Below are 17041 nucleotides of genomic sequence, written 5' to 3'. Positions count from 1 at the left end.
GGTGTAGGAATGTGAATGTTGAAATGCCTAAAAAGGCGCGTGATAAAAGTAGAATAAGGGAGATGTCCCTTATCTTTCACCATTGTACTGTACATGTGAAACATGATGGTGTGAGGCAAAGAAAATTTGTAACCAACATTGATGCATACATCAATTTTGCTTCAAACCGAGATACATCAGTCTTGGATGTCGACTTTGGACGGATATACTGATTGGTTGGAAACTCGCTCTTTCCACCCCAATCAAGTCAGTCAAAGTATCCATATCCACCAAAAACTCATTATCCTTTACTGTAAAAGAATAACCGTTTGCATTCAAAAAGGATAAATTTGAATAAAAATAAGCTGTGAGTTATGGATAAGCAGCAGTAGATTCAGAACAAAAATGCTTCAATTGCAGAAGAGCAAATTTCTCTCGCAGATTTACTTTCACCGAATCAAGAAAATCAAAATCAACACTCTTAGGGTTCATAACCCCTCTCTTCATTAGATCCAAATAAACCCTTTTGTGATTCTTCGATTTGAATAGACTCGATCCATCACCAACAACATTTGCAGCCACTCTTGTTCTAGGTTGGAAATGTGTAAACAGTGGCTGCAAATGTGTAAACATGCGTTCATCATCGTCCTGTCCTTTGGGTTGATTAGATGTACCAAAACGCGGGTCACTAAGAAAGTTAGCAAAGGCTTTTTCAGCCGATCATTTTTCTGCAATACCCATCTTTTCCATGTCACGCAAAAACATAGTTTCATTTCTGTAGCCTCTCTCTCTCTTAGAAGTTCATCGATCAAAGACATAGCTGTTTCTCCTTTCTTCAAACATGAATAAAGCTTGAAAGCAACCTTAGGAGTTAGTGTTCTTACTGGCTCAACTCCTACCAAAATTTCTTCTTCTGGTTGAGTAGGAGGAGGAGACTGATGTTGCTGAGAAGGTTGTTGCTGACTTGGTTGCTATGGTGGAGAAGAATCTTCTTCCTCGGTCAAGTCGAAATGCGTAGAACCCTCAAGCATGTGTCGTGGTCTCCTACTTGCGATTCTCAAAGATTTTCTTGAAGACATTGTCGTTTCGAGGGAGAAATTCACAGATTTGCTCGAAAAGGTGAAATTTTTTTAGATTAAACAAAAGTGAAAGTGAAAGCAAGTGGAAGTTTAGTATTTTAGGGTTTGAGAGTGAAAACGAAGAAAACATGAGAGTGAAAACGAAGAAAACAAATTTCAACAATATATAAAACAAATGAAGCGAGGTAAATGAATCGTCACAAAGGAAAAACTAGAAATGCCTTTTTGAAAATAGATAACCGCCTACCTTTTTGAAATAGAATAAATGCTATAAATTCAAAAAAAGAAACTTGGAAGGATAATTTCAATCAATTAGCGATTAATGAGTAACCGTACCTTTTCAAGTCTTTAACCAAAAATTAAATTACTAGTACCGAAATAACTTACAATTGTAACTCTTGGTCTTCTGGGTCTGAACACCTTCGGACTTTACCTCTGAGTCTGAGCACCTTCAAACTTTAATAGACAAAAGATGTGATGTTCAGTCTGGTGCGAATAGACTCAAATAGGCTTTTCTCTAGTGGCTTTGTAAATATGTCTGCCAGTTGATTCTTTGAGTCAATGAAATGAATCATAACTTCTCCATTTTGAACATGATCTCTAATAAAGTGATGTCGAATCTCTATGTGCTTTGCTCTTGAATGAAGAATTTTATTCTTTGTGAGATTAATTGCGCTGGTGTTGTCACATTTGATCTCGGTGCATGAATTTTTTATTCCAAAGTCTCTCAGTTGTTGTTTTATCCATAAGATTTGAGAACAGCAACTTCCAAGAGCCACATACTCTGCTTCTGCTGTTGAAAGAGTTACTGTACTTTGCTTCCTTGAAAACCATGATACTGCCCTGTTTCCCAACAACTGACAAGTACCGGAAGTACTCTTTCTATCAACTCTACAACCTGCTAGATCCGCGTCTGAATATCCAAGGAGAGTAAAGTCTTCTTCTTTGGGATACCATAGACCTAACTTTGAGGTAGTTTCAACGTATTTGATGATGTGTTTTGCAGTACTTAGATGAGATTCTTTGGGATCTGATTGAAATTTAGCACACATGCAAACACTAAACAAGATATTAGGTCTAGAAGCTGTAAGATAGAGAAGTGAACCAATAATGCTTCTATAAAGCTTTTGATCTATTTTCTTTCCTCCTTCATCTTTGTCTAGCTTCGAAGAGTTTGACATTGGTATATCAGTCTTTTTGCAATTGTCCAATCCGAACTTCTTGATTAGCTCTTTAGCATACTTCTCTTGATGAATGAAAATTCATTCATTCAATTGTTTCACTTGTAACTTAAGAAAGAAAGATCATCCACCATTCATGCTCATCTCAAATTCATCCTGCATAGACTTAGAAAATTTCTTGCACAGACTTTCATTAGATGATCCAAAGATAATGTCATCAACATAAATTTGAAGAGTATAAAGTTTTTACCTTCCTTTTTAATAAACAATGTAGTATCCACATTTCCTCTAGCAAAACCATTTTGAATTAAAAATTTACTTAACCTGTCATACCAGGCCCAAAGCGCTTGCTTCAGTTCATATAGAACCTTTTCAGTTTGAAAACTGAGTTTGGTTTTCTTGGATCTTCAAATCCATGTGGTTGTTTCACATAGACTTTTTCTTGGATAAATCCATTCAAGAATGCACTTTTGACGTCCATTTGAAATAATCCGAAATTCTTATAGCAAGCAAAAGCAAGTAATAATCTAATTGCTTCTAACCTTGCTACTGGTGCGTAGGTCTCATCATAGTCTATTCATTCTTCTTGCGTATATCCTTTGGCCACGAGTCTTGCTTTGTTTCTGACCACTTTTCTTTTCTCGTCCATTTTGTTCCTGAAAACCCATTTAGCTCTAATAATTGATTTACCTTTTGGTTTAGGAATTAGCTCCCAAACATCATTAATACTTAATTGTCTGAGCTCTTCTCGTATAGCTTCAATCCAGCTTTCGTCAACTAAGACTTTTTCTATGCTTTTGAGTTCTATCTCAAAAATAAGTGCCATGGCGCTAGACTCTTCTTGCTTTTTGGATTTGGTGTGAATCCCTTCATCAATACCACCGATGATGAGTTCTTTGGGATGACTAGACTCATGCTTCCAGTTGCTGGTTAGTCTGACAGTTTGTTGATCCTCTACTTCAATTGATTCTTCAACTTCCATTCGTTGATGATCTTTAGTAGTCTGAGCCACTTCAGGGAAAGTAGACTTTGTAAGGTCTAGAGCAGATTCAGATTCTTCAAGTTGAGTCTGAATCAGCTGATTCCGCAAAGAGTCTTGAAATTTGACATTCATAGATTCTTCCACAAACTGAGTCTTCTTGTTGAATACTCTATAATCTTTGCTTGACATTGAGTAACTAAGGAAAATTCATTCGTCTAATTTTTCTTCAAACTTACTAGTTTGATCATTTGCATTTTTCAAAACAAAACATTTGCAACCAAACACATGAAAATAAGAAATAATTGGCTTCTTTCCTTTGAATAACTCATTGGGAGTTCTCTCAGAATAGGCCTTAAGAATATTCAGTTAATAAATATAGCAAGTTGTAGAAACTGCTTTAACCCAAAAACAAAAATAAATATTACTTTCTATTAAAAGAGTTCTTGCCATTTCTTGTAAAGATCTATTATTTCTTTCCATAACTCCATTTTGTTCTGGAGTTTATGGAGAAAAAAAAAATGTTGAAAACCAGATTCATCACAGAATTTTGTAAAGTCTTGATTTTCAAACTTACCTCCATAGTCTGTCCGTATGCTTGAAATAGCATATCCTTTCTCATTCTGAATTTTCTTGGCAAACTTTGAAAAGTGAGAAAATGTTTCAGACTTACTTGCTAGAAAGTAAACCCAAGTAACTCGAGAATAATCATCCACAATTACTAGGCAATATCTCTTTCCACCAATGTTTTGAGTTCTGGTTGGTCCAAAGAGATTCATATGCAGAAGCTGCAAAACACGATTAGTAGAAACTTGATTTATTAGTTTAAAAGAACTTCTAACCTGTTTTCCCAACACACATGGTGTGCATAAGTCAGATTTTTTGTCACACCCCTATCCTCGGGCACGCACACATCCTTCTACCTGATCGATTTTATAATGCGATATCCCAGGATAATGTATCGCCGATCCTTTCTTTTACTTAAGCACATGCAGAAGTAGTTATAATCCTCAGACAATAAAATAATGGGATAAGAAAGTAAGGTCATATTTTTCATATTGAAATTCATAACCATACTTTTATACATAACATAACTCAAAGAATTTCACAAAACTATTCACGACTTTCTAATTTCACTCCATTCACATCAAAACAGGATTCCCAAAAGAGGATGGGACCTCAGTCCTCATCCGGTCGTACTCAGGATCCCTTTTTGGATCATCTTCTTTTTCAAAAATCTTTCTTCTCCTCAAGTTCCACTTCAGTGTTCTCCTTCTCCGATTCCTCCTCCTTGGGTTCATCTACGAGTTTGAAATGTTGTCCCACAACCGGGATGAGAGTACGTCTCAGCAAGTTCTACCCCACTAAGGCCCGATTAGTAAACTAATATACTATAGGCTGCCTAAACACGCACAGGTCAGAGGACTTACCTTGGCCTCAGATTCCACCTACAAGTTAGTACAATTCATAATAGGCACCCACTCACTCAAAACAAATCGAACCAGTCGATTACATATCACCCAAATCATTCCCCACGGTGGAATATCTAAAATTCAGGTCACGTGCATTCTCCAGGACGACATACCAAGTCTCCGAGTCACGTACCTCAAACCTTGGGCCCACGTGCATTCTCTAAGGCGATCTCTTCGCTAAGGTGGTACATCAAGTCACCAAGCCACGTGCCCTTTTAGATGCCATTCTCGAATACTGGATCCACGTGCATTTTCTAAGGCACTAGTTCACCAAAGTGACGCATCAGATCACCGAGCCACGTGTCGTTTTTATGATGCCCGAGCCCATGTGCCTTCTCTTAGGTGCTAACTCACCAAAGTGATGCATCAATTCACCGAGCCCACGTGCCATTTTTATGATGCCATACACTATCACCAAGTCACGTGCATTCTCCGGGAGGACATACTGAGTCTCCGAGCCACGTGCATTCTCTAAGCCTACATTTTCGCCAAGGTGACATATCCAATCACCGAGCCACGTGTCCTTCCCAAGTGACACTCCAATTCACCGAGCCACGTGCATTCTCCAGGTGATTTACCAACTCACTTTCGATACTGACAATCAATACCCGACCAATCCTCAATCACATAGCCAAAATTGCATTATTTAAAAACATAACTTCAAAATGCACCATTAAATCAATTCGACACAAATTAAAGCTCAAATAAATAAACAGAATACTCCACGAAAATCAACACGAGATTCTGGTCACCAGCCATCCGGTCGAATTTCCGAAAAATAAATAATTAAATAATTAATTTCGAAAATTGAATAAATAAATACAATAAATTCAATTTAGCACAATATAGAGCTCAATTAAATAAACGGACTTCACCACGATCACCAGCATAAAATTTCGGTCACCGGCCATCCCGGTTGAATTTCCGAAAAAATAAATAAATAATTAATTAATTTCGAAAATTAATAATTAATTACTAAAAATCCAATTTAGGCCCAAAAAGCCTAATTGAAGCCCGCTAAGGGTCGGGAAAAATTTCCAAGATACTTTCAATAAATAGTAGACTACGTCTACTTGCTAATTGCACAATCAAAATGTCTAACATGCGTCACAATTGTCTAATAATCACTAATCTATTCTAATCTAACCACCTAATTGCATTTAATTAAACATAACCAACCCCTAAGCATAATTAGTAAACTAAGCAGGGATTAGTGAGATTACTCACCGGAATTGCGCACAAATCAGATCAATCCGATGGGGACAATGTGAGGAACGATAAACCCCAAAGCACGGCTAGGGTCTGGGGCCCAGAAACGGCCCAAAAGCGAGCCCGAAGAGGGCTAGAAACCCACTCGGCGGGTCAGTGACCTAGCTGCAAAACAGGGGGAAAACGAGATGGTTGGTGGCGGCAAGGGTTCGGGAGAGCGGGCGGAGCTCCGGGGAGGGCCGGTGGAGGTCCGGCAACTTCGAACAGTGGCCAGAGATGGCCGGACGGGGTGGAACAGGGGCTGAGCGGAGGCCGAATGGGGCTGGACGGTGCACAGCGAGGACCGCAGGCGCGGGCGGGGAGGTGGCAGAGCGCGCGGTGTGCACGGGCGGGCATCGTGTGGGTGTATGTCCCGCTCCAATGCGGCGGCGACGGGCTTTGGCAAGCTGCTGTCTTCCTCTTCCTATTTCGTTGGTTTGCACGAAGAAGGAGAAAGGAGGGGATTCGGTCACGTGGGGGAGTGGGGGAGAAGAGAGAGGAGAGAAAAGAAGAGAGAAAGAAGATATAAGAAGAAGGGCTTTTTGACTAGTCAAAAGTAAAAAGGAGAGAGAGATAAATCAATTTGAAATTGGCAAGGGGCATTCGGTCGGTGGGGAGGGGGAGTGCGCACGAAGGGGGGGAGGGAAGAGAGAGAAGAGAGAGAAAAAGGGAGAGAAAGAAAAGAAAATAGAAAATAATAAAATAATAAGATAACTACATTAATCCTATTACTTTTATTATTTTCCCTCCCTTTTTATTTTCTTCTGGTCTTCGATTTTTCCTCCGATAATTTCTTTCCCGAAATTTCGGACTCGTCAATAATTTGACGGACAATGAGACGAGGTCCTAGAAATGAATTGTGACACGCTCGAATATTCGATTCCCAAAACCAAATTAAATTTCATGATTAGAATCAATCAAACGCGATTTTAATCCAATCCAACCAATTATGTAGCTTTTAGAGATTTTACCGTGGATACATCCCTTAACGGCTTCACCCAATAGGTTAGTTAACTCGTGAGTGATCAGTTGAGAGAAAAATGACCATAAGCACGTCGACGAAATGGCCATTTCACTTTATCGAAACGGGGTCGAATTTCAGGATGTCACATTTTTTGTACTTCAAGTTGGGCAGCCCATGAACAAATTTCTTGGAAGAGATCTTGGCAATTTGCTTCATGTTGGCATGACCAAGCTTTCGATACCAAAAATTCGCTTCATCTTGAATTGATATTAGACATTGAGAGCTTTCTGATTTTATATCCAATAGGTAGATGTTTCCATGCCTTTGTCCAGTAAAGGATTGAGACATATCTTTACTAGTTCCTGAGCAAATGCTTTCTTGAAAATTGATTTTGAATCCAGTATCACATAGTTGACTTATGCTGAGCATATTGTAGTTCAAGCCTTCCACCAAGGAGACATTGTTGATTGTGAGACTTCAAATCTTCACAGTTCCACATCCAACAATTTTTCCTTTGTTGTTTCCACCAAAAGAAACTTTTCCACCATTTATTTGCACAAGCTTTATAAAGCAATTTGAATCTCATGTCATGTGTCTCGAACAGCCACTATCCAAGTACCATTTAACATTTTTCCTGATAGTGACCTGTAATTAAAAAAGAAACTCAAGCTTTCTTTGGTACCCATATTTTCTTGGGTCTAGTAGAGTTAGTGCAATATACAGTCTTTGCATATTCCTTCTTAACAGTCTCTAAACCAAAGGACATTTTTTCTCAAAGTGTTCTAAGCTGTTACACTTTGAATATTTGAGAACACTTCGGCCAACAGGTTTTACAAAAACTCTTTAAAAATGATTTTGTAAAAAGTTTTTGTAGGTTTTTGTTTTATTCTTTCCTTTACTTTTGGGAAACAATTAAAGGAATATTTTCTGGTGTCATACCCAAACCAAATTTGTTAAAATAATGTCTTTGTATAGAAAGAATCTTTTCTAACTTTTTGAACCTTTTGAAAATTTCTTTGTTATGCTTGAAATGTCTCATTTCAAGAAAATATTCTCCTTTGAGAGAGAATCTGCATTTTCTTTTAAAACATTAAAGTTTTTGTTTAAATTTTCAAATTTCCCTTTCCAAGAAATTTCCTATTGCTTTAGTTTAGAATATTCCCTTTTTAGTTCGAAAATCCTCTTAAGAGAGGTTTTGAGATTAAAACAACGGTCATCAATGTATTTCGAGACTTTAGTAGGAATTTTTAGATTGCTTACCTCGATTTCGCTGTCCGAGTCCGAGTCCGTATCTATCTCGTAGTCCGAGTCTAATTCTGAATTTGCCATTAGACATATATTGACATAATCATCTTCACTTTCTTCGCATTTAATATCACTCAATATTTCTGCTTTGAGAGCCTTTTGAATTTCTTTGTGTTTCCCTTCTTTTTCTTCGACATAGGGCAGTTGGGTTTGATTTGTCCCTTTTTCTTGCATTCGTAGCAAACCACGTCTTTGTTTGTCTCATTGTCTTCATTTGATTTCTTCTGAAATCTTTGATTGCTTTGCTTCTTCTAGTTAAACCTTCTTCCTTTATTGAAGGAAAGAATCTATTATTGAAATCGAGTCGATTTCTTAAAATTGTAAATGGTCAAGATGAAGCCAGGAGAATCTATTATTGACATGTTTAGTCGTTTTAGTCGTTGCTTGAGATTGGCTGTCCCTGATACTCTAGACCATTTACAATTTTAGTAAAACGACTAAACATGTCAATAATAAATTCTCTTGGCTTCATCTTGAAAGCTTCATACTGTCCGAGTAGAATGTTGATCTTTGTTTCTTTCACTCGATCAGTTCCTTCATAGGTAATGTGCAACCTATCCCAAACTTCTTTGATTGTTTCACAAGAAGAAATTCTGTTATACTCAGTAGGAGATAAAGCATAATATAAAGAGTAAATAGCTTTAGCATCAAGAGCTTGTCTCTTGGTTATTTCTTCTTATGTCATCTCGCTAGCATATGTAACTTTTTTTCCTCTTTCTGAAACTGATGCAGCTTTGGGAATGATTCTATTTTCTACCACATCCCACTCTAAGGGATCTTTCGATCTTAGAAATGCCTTCATCTTGTTTTTCCAAACATGGTATTCATTTCCATCAAAGTAAAGAGGCCTGGTGTTGCTTTGGCCTTCAACCAAACCTGGAGCCAAAATACTAGCCATAAATCTTTAACTCATAAGTAAAATCACTTCAACAAAACAAGCACTTAAGCTCTGATACCAATTGAAATGGCTAGTAAGAGCACCTAGAGGGGGGTGAATAGGTGTTTAAACAAGTTTTTCAAGACTTAACTAATTAATTCATCTTTTTAGGATAATAGACTGAAGATGTAAAAGACTATAAGTAATTCTATAAAGCTACAAATTAAAGTAAAGAGTTTGGGGAAAGAGAATTGAAACACAAGGTTTATAGTGATTCAACTTAGACCAAGCCTACGTCCACTCTCCTGTACTTACAGCCCACCGGCTGTATTTCACTAAGAACCAAAGGAGATTTTACAGTCTCATGTCCTTGATTCCACAGTATAGAAACTCTACTACACTTCCTCAAGGTCTCACAAGTATTTTATTTCTCTTTCGAATACAATTTAAGTTTAGTGATTGAAATAACAAAGAACTAGGAGTTTCAGACTTCAGAATTTTTCTTTCATGCACACACTTGAATAACTTGAGCGTCTTCCTTATATACTCCTCCATGCTTTCATAACCGTTGGCACATTCCAAAGGAGTTTTTCCAATCTACCCGTTGGACAGAATCAATTAGGGACATCTCGAGTTATTTAAGGAATGTGATGATAGCCCACCAATCCTACTTGCCCATACAATCAGAATCTAGGTTTCTATAAGTAGAACCTTCCAAGTATACTTCGCCAATCAACAGATCTAATTATCTAAATTGATTTCAATAAGAATAATTGATTACGAGATGTTGTCTCCAGCCATGAGATCTTCTTTAACCATACAAATCAAATCCTTAGAGATATACTCACATCTAGATAAGTCTTCTCTTCGTCGTTCTGGAAACTATCAGTGAGGATAGACTTTAAATCTTGAGTCTGGAGGTCTTCAGACTTTGATGATAAAGTCTGCAAATCTTCAGACTAGACTGATGGAAACGTTTTGTCAACTTCAAAATAATAAGGAAGTTTTCTCCAACAATTACCACTTGGCATTGCTGTAATACAGGTTGATAATTCTGATCTCCAACTGAGGTGAACAAAGATTGATGATAGTTGCAAATGTGATGACTAAGAGTCTCCGGATCCCTACACCAGGTTTGATCATCGAGCTGAAGCATATAAATTTTATTCCTTTGTCTTCTTTGAACTGTAGTTGCATGGAAATATTTGGTGTTTTGATTCCTCCATTTTAACCATTCTATCCTAGATTTCATGCACCAATACATCTCTTCTTGCCTCCACAAATCTTCAATTTTCCGGATAATATTACTGATTTCCTCTTTGTTTTGCTCCCCAGTTGTTGTATTTGTTAATTCCATAAGCCGAACTTTAAGGGGATTGATATGTTTTTGAGCATTTTGAAACTTCCTCCTACTTCATTTGTGTAATTCAGCCGCCACCAGCCTTGTTTTGTGTGCGAGACTGAGAGCCACAGAATTTTTAGCATGCCAAGCTCGTTTAATCACCTCCTCACACTCCGAATCTTTTAACCAAACTGGTTTAAATCTGAATTTTTTTTTTTTTTTACTTTTCCTATCCTTTTGATGAAGGTTTAGGACTATCGGGTTATGGTCCGAACCTATTGTTGGTAGAGCAAAGGCCATCGTATTTGGGTATAGTACTCTCCATTCCAAATTGCAAAGTGCCCTGTCTAATCTCTTTCTAACTAATGCGTTGCCTTCTCTGTTATTAGACCAGGTATAAACACAACCTTTGTTTTCAATATCCAATAGAGAACAATCATCCAAGAAGCCCCTGAAAGCTGCAAGTTTGTATCTATCCACCTCTCTACACCCAAACTTTTCCCAATGGTACAATATTTCATTGAAATCTCCAATACATAACCATGGGAGTGGATTGGAGTAGTTACTTTCTTTAACAATACGCCATAATCTTATTCACTCTTGGAAATTTGTTAGTGCATGTAGAAAGGATATCCTCATAAGGTCACCTTTATTAAGATTCGTGCATTTTATAGTAATAAGCTCCCTAGAACTTCCTTCCACTTCCACCTTAACCTCCCCATCCCACATGATTGCTAAACCTCTAGCTATGCCAACTAGTTCAATAGTAAAAGAAGCTGTAAAATGAGTCATTTTCCTCACTCTCTCGATAACAGAATTCTGATTTTTTGTTTCCATGAGGAAAACCAGGTTGGGCCTCTCTTAAGCCACTAGGGCTCTAAGATGCTGGATTGTCAAGGGATTGCCCAACCCTTGACAATTCCAACTTAATAGTTTCATCTTTGCTCAGGTGGCTTATTAGGGCCAGCGACCATAGCCCATGTAGTCGCCCCTTCCCAAGACTGAATTGAGGTATCCAAAAGTTGCTTTTCATCTACCACCAGTTCCTATGATGTTTTCTTTTCATAGGGGCTGATTCGCCTTTGTTTTTTAGCCACTAGAGCTTTATATATAGCATTGCCTTTCTTAGTATTTTGTGATGGAATCTCCTTCCCAGCAATACGTAAAGGAAGTGCTTGGTGCTGATCTGAGTTATGTCTTCTAATTACACCCATTGGTTTTGTTTTTTCAGGCTGAATAAGGACCAGTGCTAGTGAGTTGTCTTCTTCTACCGTTGTTTTCATGGTTTATTCAATCACCTCTGTTTGGGTTTCCATAACGACTTCATCTTCTGAGACTGAGAGTTCAATTTTGCCATAAAAAGTCTTCCAATAAGGGCTAACTTCCCTGACTTCCGCTTTCAGCCACGAGCCAAACCAACCTGGTTGGTCTTGAGCTAATCCCGTCTCTTCATAGGGTATTTCAGCACAAAAGTTTGCATAATACTCAATCCAACCATAGGAATAACAGTAGTGGGGTAGCCTTTCATATTTATAGTCAATCCATCATTTCCTTTCCCCACAGTTTATCACAGTTCCTGTTTTGAGGGGGCTGGACAAATTCAACAGCACTCTTGCCTTTCCATTTTTCCGGGAGTTATTACCCCTCGCCTCAATTTTTATCTCTTCAACTCTCCCTAATTTTGAAGCTAAAAGGCATATGGCATCTTCATTCACTCTAGCTCGAGGCAGGCCTATGAAACATACCCAGAATGCATAATGCATAAATTCATAACAATGCTCAGGTATATTTGGATCTCCCTTTCTCAAGACTAGTAGATTACTAGCAAAAGACTGAGGTCCAGTTTCTAACACCCGTCTTTTTTCTTCATTGGATTGGAACATAAACAAGAAGAAACCTGGTTCAATTTGCTCACATTTCACTGAATCTGCTTTCCATGCTTTTTCATAGTGCTACAGAACGCTTGAAAATTAACATTAGGCTTCGAATATAGCTTTCCATAGAGAGTTAACTCATTTTGATGTTTTTCTTCTTCTGGAATGTTGTCCCCTATGTCTATTATATCTTCTTCTGACCACAAGCCTCCCATTCGCCTGCACAACGCTGCTAGCTGGAGTTGATTTTCCTCTCTATCTGCCATTTCCTGTCACCAGTTCAAGATTGGCCGAGACACTATAGGAGTTTGGCTGTGGAGTGAAGGGAGCTCTAGCTTTGATGTCTTGTAATGCGACCTTACACAGGGGAATTACTGAAGACTATTGATCGACTCACTGGAAGAGGCACATAAACTTAAAAACAGAAGATCCCAATCACAAACACTTCTCAGCAACACAATCGCAAGAAGGCTTTCTCATCAACACATTCACTAGAAGGTTTCGGTCGTAGCTTGGAGGAAGTAGAAGAAAAAGAACCTAGAGGAGTGGATCAATCTCAACTAAGCTTCAATTAATTTTGGGTCAACCGGTGAGAGGAAGATCGGGGTGAGCGACGCCAATCCAGCAGAACTTTCACAAATGAGGATAGGATGATACAGCGAAAAACCCCTCGATTCTTTCAAATCTGCTGCCATTGGTCGCCATCCAGAGAAGAATCAACAGGAAGAAAGGTGTTTAGTCGGGTGGAAAATGGCTGAAAATTGCCATGATCGATAGATTTAGGGTTTGATGAAAGGGATTTGAACTATCTCCTAGAGATAGAGAGAGAAGCTCCAAAGAAACGGAGAGGAGCGGACTTTTGTTTAAGAGATGATGACTTAGAACATATCTAAAGTAAGTATACATCTGATCAATAACCTAAATATTGGACAATGATATTATGTCACAACTAACCCATATGATCAATAAAAACATGCAAATCAGAACTACTCACTACTTCACAAAAATTTTAAAACATGTACTCAGGGTAAGGCCTTTCATGTGCAAAGTTCAAAAGTACCAAGTGTAGCATTCAACTAGGATTAGATAAAGGCACGTAAGGTAATGGCAGATAGCACCAGTTCTTTTGTGTCATAAGATTTGATTTGAGCGATGCTGCCGACTTTTGGATAAAAGTATCTAGAAAAGAAGGATAGATTGTTGTCACCCTATCAAACAACAACGGTTGGTGGAGTATCAGTTCCTTGAATCATTGAAGGGAAAATTTGAGATTGAAAAATCAGATATATAAAGAATACTGCTACTTGGACATCTAAAACTACGGGTGGCCTGTTCTAGGATGTGTCAATTCCATGGCAAGAACCTAGTACCGACCCTGGAGGTCTTAGTCACAATTGATCTGCAACTGGCCTAGACATGAACAATGGAAAATAACATACAATATCAATGATTTCATTTCCACAAAAGCTCTTCCCAGGAATTGAGTGATTCATTTCCGAGGCTGGAATCGGGAACCCAATCAATTACACTTGGCCGGTTTCAGGTCGATTTCCAGTACTACTCAAGAACCAATTTTTTTTTTCTTTTTTGGTGAAAATCAGGTCTTAAATATCATTGATGATCTTTTATAGCCATCGTAAAGTAAACTCTTGAGAGTTTAGTGGTATTATGCGCACACCTCATACTTAAGCTCACGGCTTCCAATCCCTCTCGGTTGCAACTTGCTATTATATTTTTTTCAAGTAAGGTGAAAGACCGGTTCTTAATTGGTTCGAGCCTAGAACCACCTTGGTTGGTCGTTTTCAAGGTCCAATATGTGGTTTTAGTATAAGAATCGGGAACCAAACTAGATAAAGGCCGACTCTACAGCTTGAACATCAGTTTCGTCCACTTCTTCAGTATAAAGCAATACCAACTCCTGCAAGGCTGCTTCCTAATAAAGACAATAGAAAATGACATGGTGAAATGCTAGGTTAGGTGCTAATTTAAACCGCCAAATAGTGCACATAGTTGTCTATGCCATAGATTTTAGAGGAACTCTTTTTTGTTGAGGGGGAAGAAATGCGCTAAGTAGAACTACAAAGCCTGGGTTGCCGCACAATTTGCCAATAAAACCAAAGGAAGTTAGCAGCTCAACTTGCATTGAACAATAGGGCGGAGTAAAAGTTATCAAAAAGAACATGGTGTGGTTTGGTTTGGTAAACCGTATTAATGCAGTTTGCTTGGTCCGGTGCCCATTGAATGACAAAGGGCCGTGCTCACCTCCACTATCAATAGTGCAATGTGCATCGACCAACAACTTAAACGGATAGATCAATGAAGGTATAAAACGTCAGAAGAGCAGCATATTCCACGAAGCTGAATACTTGAAGGGTAGATTGCGAGAGGAGAATGGAAACTCCAGTCTTCGACACTTCCCAAACATTGTTTGCCCAAGATTTCTCCTTAACAAGCCTCCATACGTCACTAAGTGAGACATTGGATATGTAGATTGGCCTGGGTGAACATATGGAGGAAGGCGGGAGGGGAGGGGAGGGGAGGGAGGAACAGGGGAGATGGGCAAAGATGGTGGGGAGTGTGGCCTGCCCAGACACGCGCAGAGAGAAAGAGGGAGACACGGTCAGCTGCAACCAAAATGGAGAAAAAAAAAAAGACCACGATCTATTAACCCCTCGCAGAACATAAACAGATTAGCAGGTAGGAAGACGGGGTTGCAGTCCCCGGAGGGAGATCTCCGTCAAGACAAATCGACCGGCAGGAAGAAGGGGTCGCGGTCCTCGGAGGGAGATCTCCACCAAGTCAAATCGCACCTCGTGCTTCTGTTCGGGGTTGCCATCGCGTTCCTTGATGGCCAAGGTCCATTGCTGCTAATTCTGCTTACTTTGAGCGAGCTTCTCACTTGGGTCGTTGCCGATGAGGAAGGAAGACGAAGGAAGGAGGAGGGTCGCAATCCCCGGAGGGAGATCTCCGCCAGGTCAAATTGCACCTTGTGCTTCCGCTTAGGGTCGCCATCGTGTTCCTTGATGGCCGAGGCTCATTGTTGTTGATTCCGAGCAAGCTTCTCCCTTGGGTCGTCACCGATGAGGGAGGAAGACGAAGGAAAGAACGTGAGGAGAGAGGGAGAGAGAGAGAGCCCTTGAAAATTTGGAAAAAGCAGAGAGGTTTTTCTTGAGCGGGAGTGCGCTTTTACTGTTCTGTCTTTTTTCCGTGCATTTGCGAGAAAATATTGGGTGGGTCTTACCCTCCACGTAAGCGTAGGGTAAGACCACTCACCAATCCACACGTGGCTCCACGTAGGCGACGGCATCAAAGGAGAAAATAACTCTGTCTCTCTCCTCTCGCGTCTCTCTATCTTCTGCGCTTTTTGTCTCTCTCCTCTCTCCGAAATAACTCTGGGCTGGTGGCTCGGCTCGGCTCGGCTGGCAGAAGAAGAAAGGACAACTCCCGCTTAAAATTTCTCTGTCCTCACTTGAATATTTTGGGTTTTGTCTCTCCCTCTCCTCGTGAAGAGCAGAGAACGAGCTGCACCTCCTCTCTTTGTTTCCTTTTCTCAGCGCATCCCACCCCCATCTCACGAGCGGCCCCCGCCTCTGGAGGGGGAGCGCCCAAGCCGCGCGGCCGGCGGAGGAGGCAGCGGCGGCGGCGCGAGCGAGGATGGGAAGGCAGAGGAGGCCGAAGCGGCGGGGCGACCGTGGAATCTGAGGCCGAGGAGGGCGGTGAACCCCTCCGCCGCTGTCGTTGAGGAACGGCGAGGCGTTTCACGACGCCGTGGGCGAAGCGCTCAGCAGGGACAAGGAGAATTACGCCGCGCAGCAACAGCAGCAGCAGTTGCAGCCGCAGTCGAAATCCATGCGGTTACAAGGGCTTCTTGGGGAGGGCGAGAGGAAGGAGAAGAAGATGAAGTTCTGGATATCGCCGTTGAAGGAGGAGATCGAGGAGGACATTTTCATCACGACGGGGTCGAGGCCTGCCCGGAGCCCAAGGAGGAGGCCCAAGAACGAGCAGAAGCAGCTTGATGTATGTTCTTCTATGTGGGATATTCATTCCTCTTTCGTACGATGAATTTTCTCTTTGTTTCATTTGGTTTTCGCTTGCAGATTGTCTTTCCTGGTTTATGGTTGGTGGAGCTCACACCTGATGCTTACCGTGTGGCCGAAGCTCTGGCCAAGGTCTCTCTCTCTGTGTTCTAGAACTTAGGATTATGGTGTTGTCTCTGTATGAACTTGCCATGTTCGAAAGTTAATGAGTTTCGTGGCCTATTTTGTTTCGACAATGAAGTTTGTGTTTATCACTTCTGCAGAGATAGTTTGTGCTGAGGTAGAACATCTTGCCCGTTTTCTGAGCCGGAGGTCTCTCTGTCTCTGTCTCTCAACCAAATTGTCATGCTCTGGAAGTTCTCGGTGTCTTCACCCTGAGAACTTTGATATTGAAGGCGTACGTCCCGGAGATAGAAGGTGTTCCCGAGCCGGAAGTCGTGATGCTTGAAGGCCTATGGAGGCTCGCAAGCATCGGGCGCTTTCACACATCAACTAGAGGTAAAATTTGGTTAGTAGGTACCGGAAAGCGAAAAGTATCGAATTGGGAAAAGGGACAAAGTTATTGTTCGATTTTTTTTGTTTGTTGATCTAAATTTACTTTCCTTGCTGGGTGTTTGGTTTGTAAAGAAGTTTGGTTTTTTAATTGTTCGGCAATTGCAAGTAGTACATGTAAATCTGAAAATAGGGGCCGAAGATGAACCGGC

The sequence above is a fragment of the Eucalyptus grandis genome, chromosome 3 (genome assembly GCF_016545825.1).
Source record: "Eucalyptus grandis isolate ANBG69807.140 chromosome 3, ASM1654582v1, whole genome shotgun sequence".
In the NCBI taxonomy this organism is placed as follows: Eukaryota; Viridiplantae; Streptophyta; class Magnoliopsida; order Myrtales; family Myrtaceae; genus Eucalyptus; species Eucalyptus grandis.
This window is presented reverse-complemented; position numbering follows the sequence as displayed.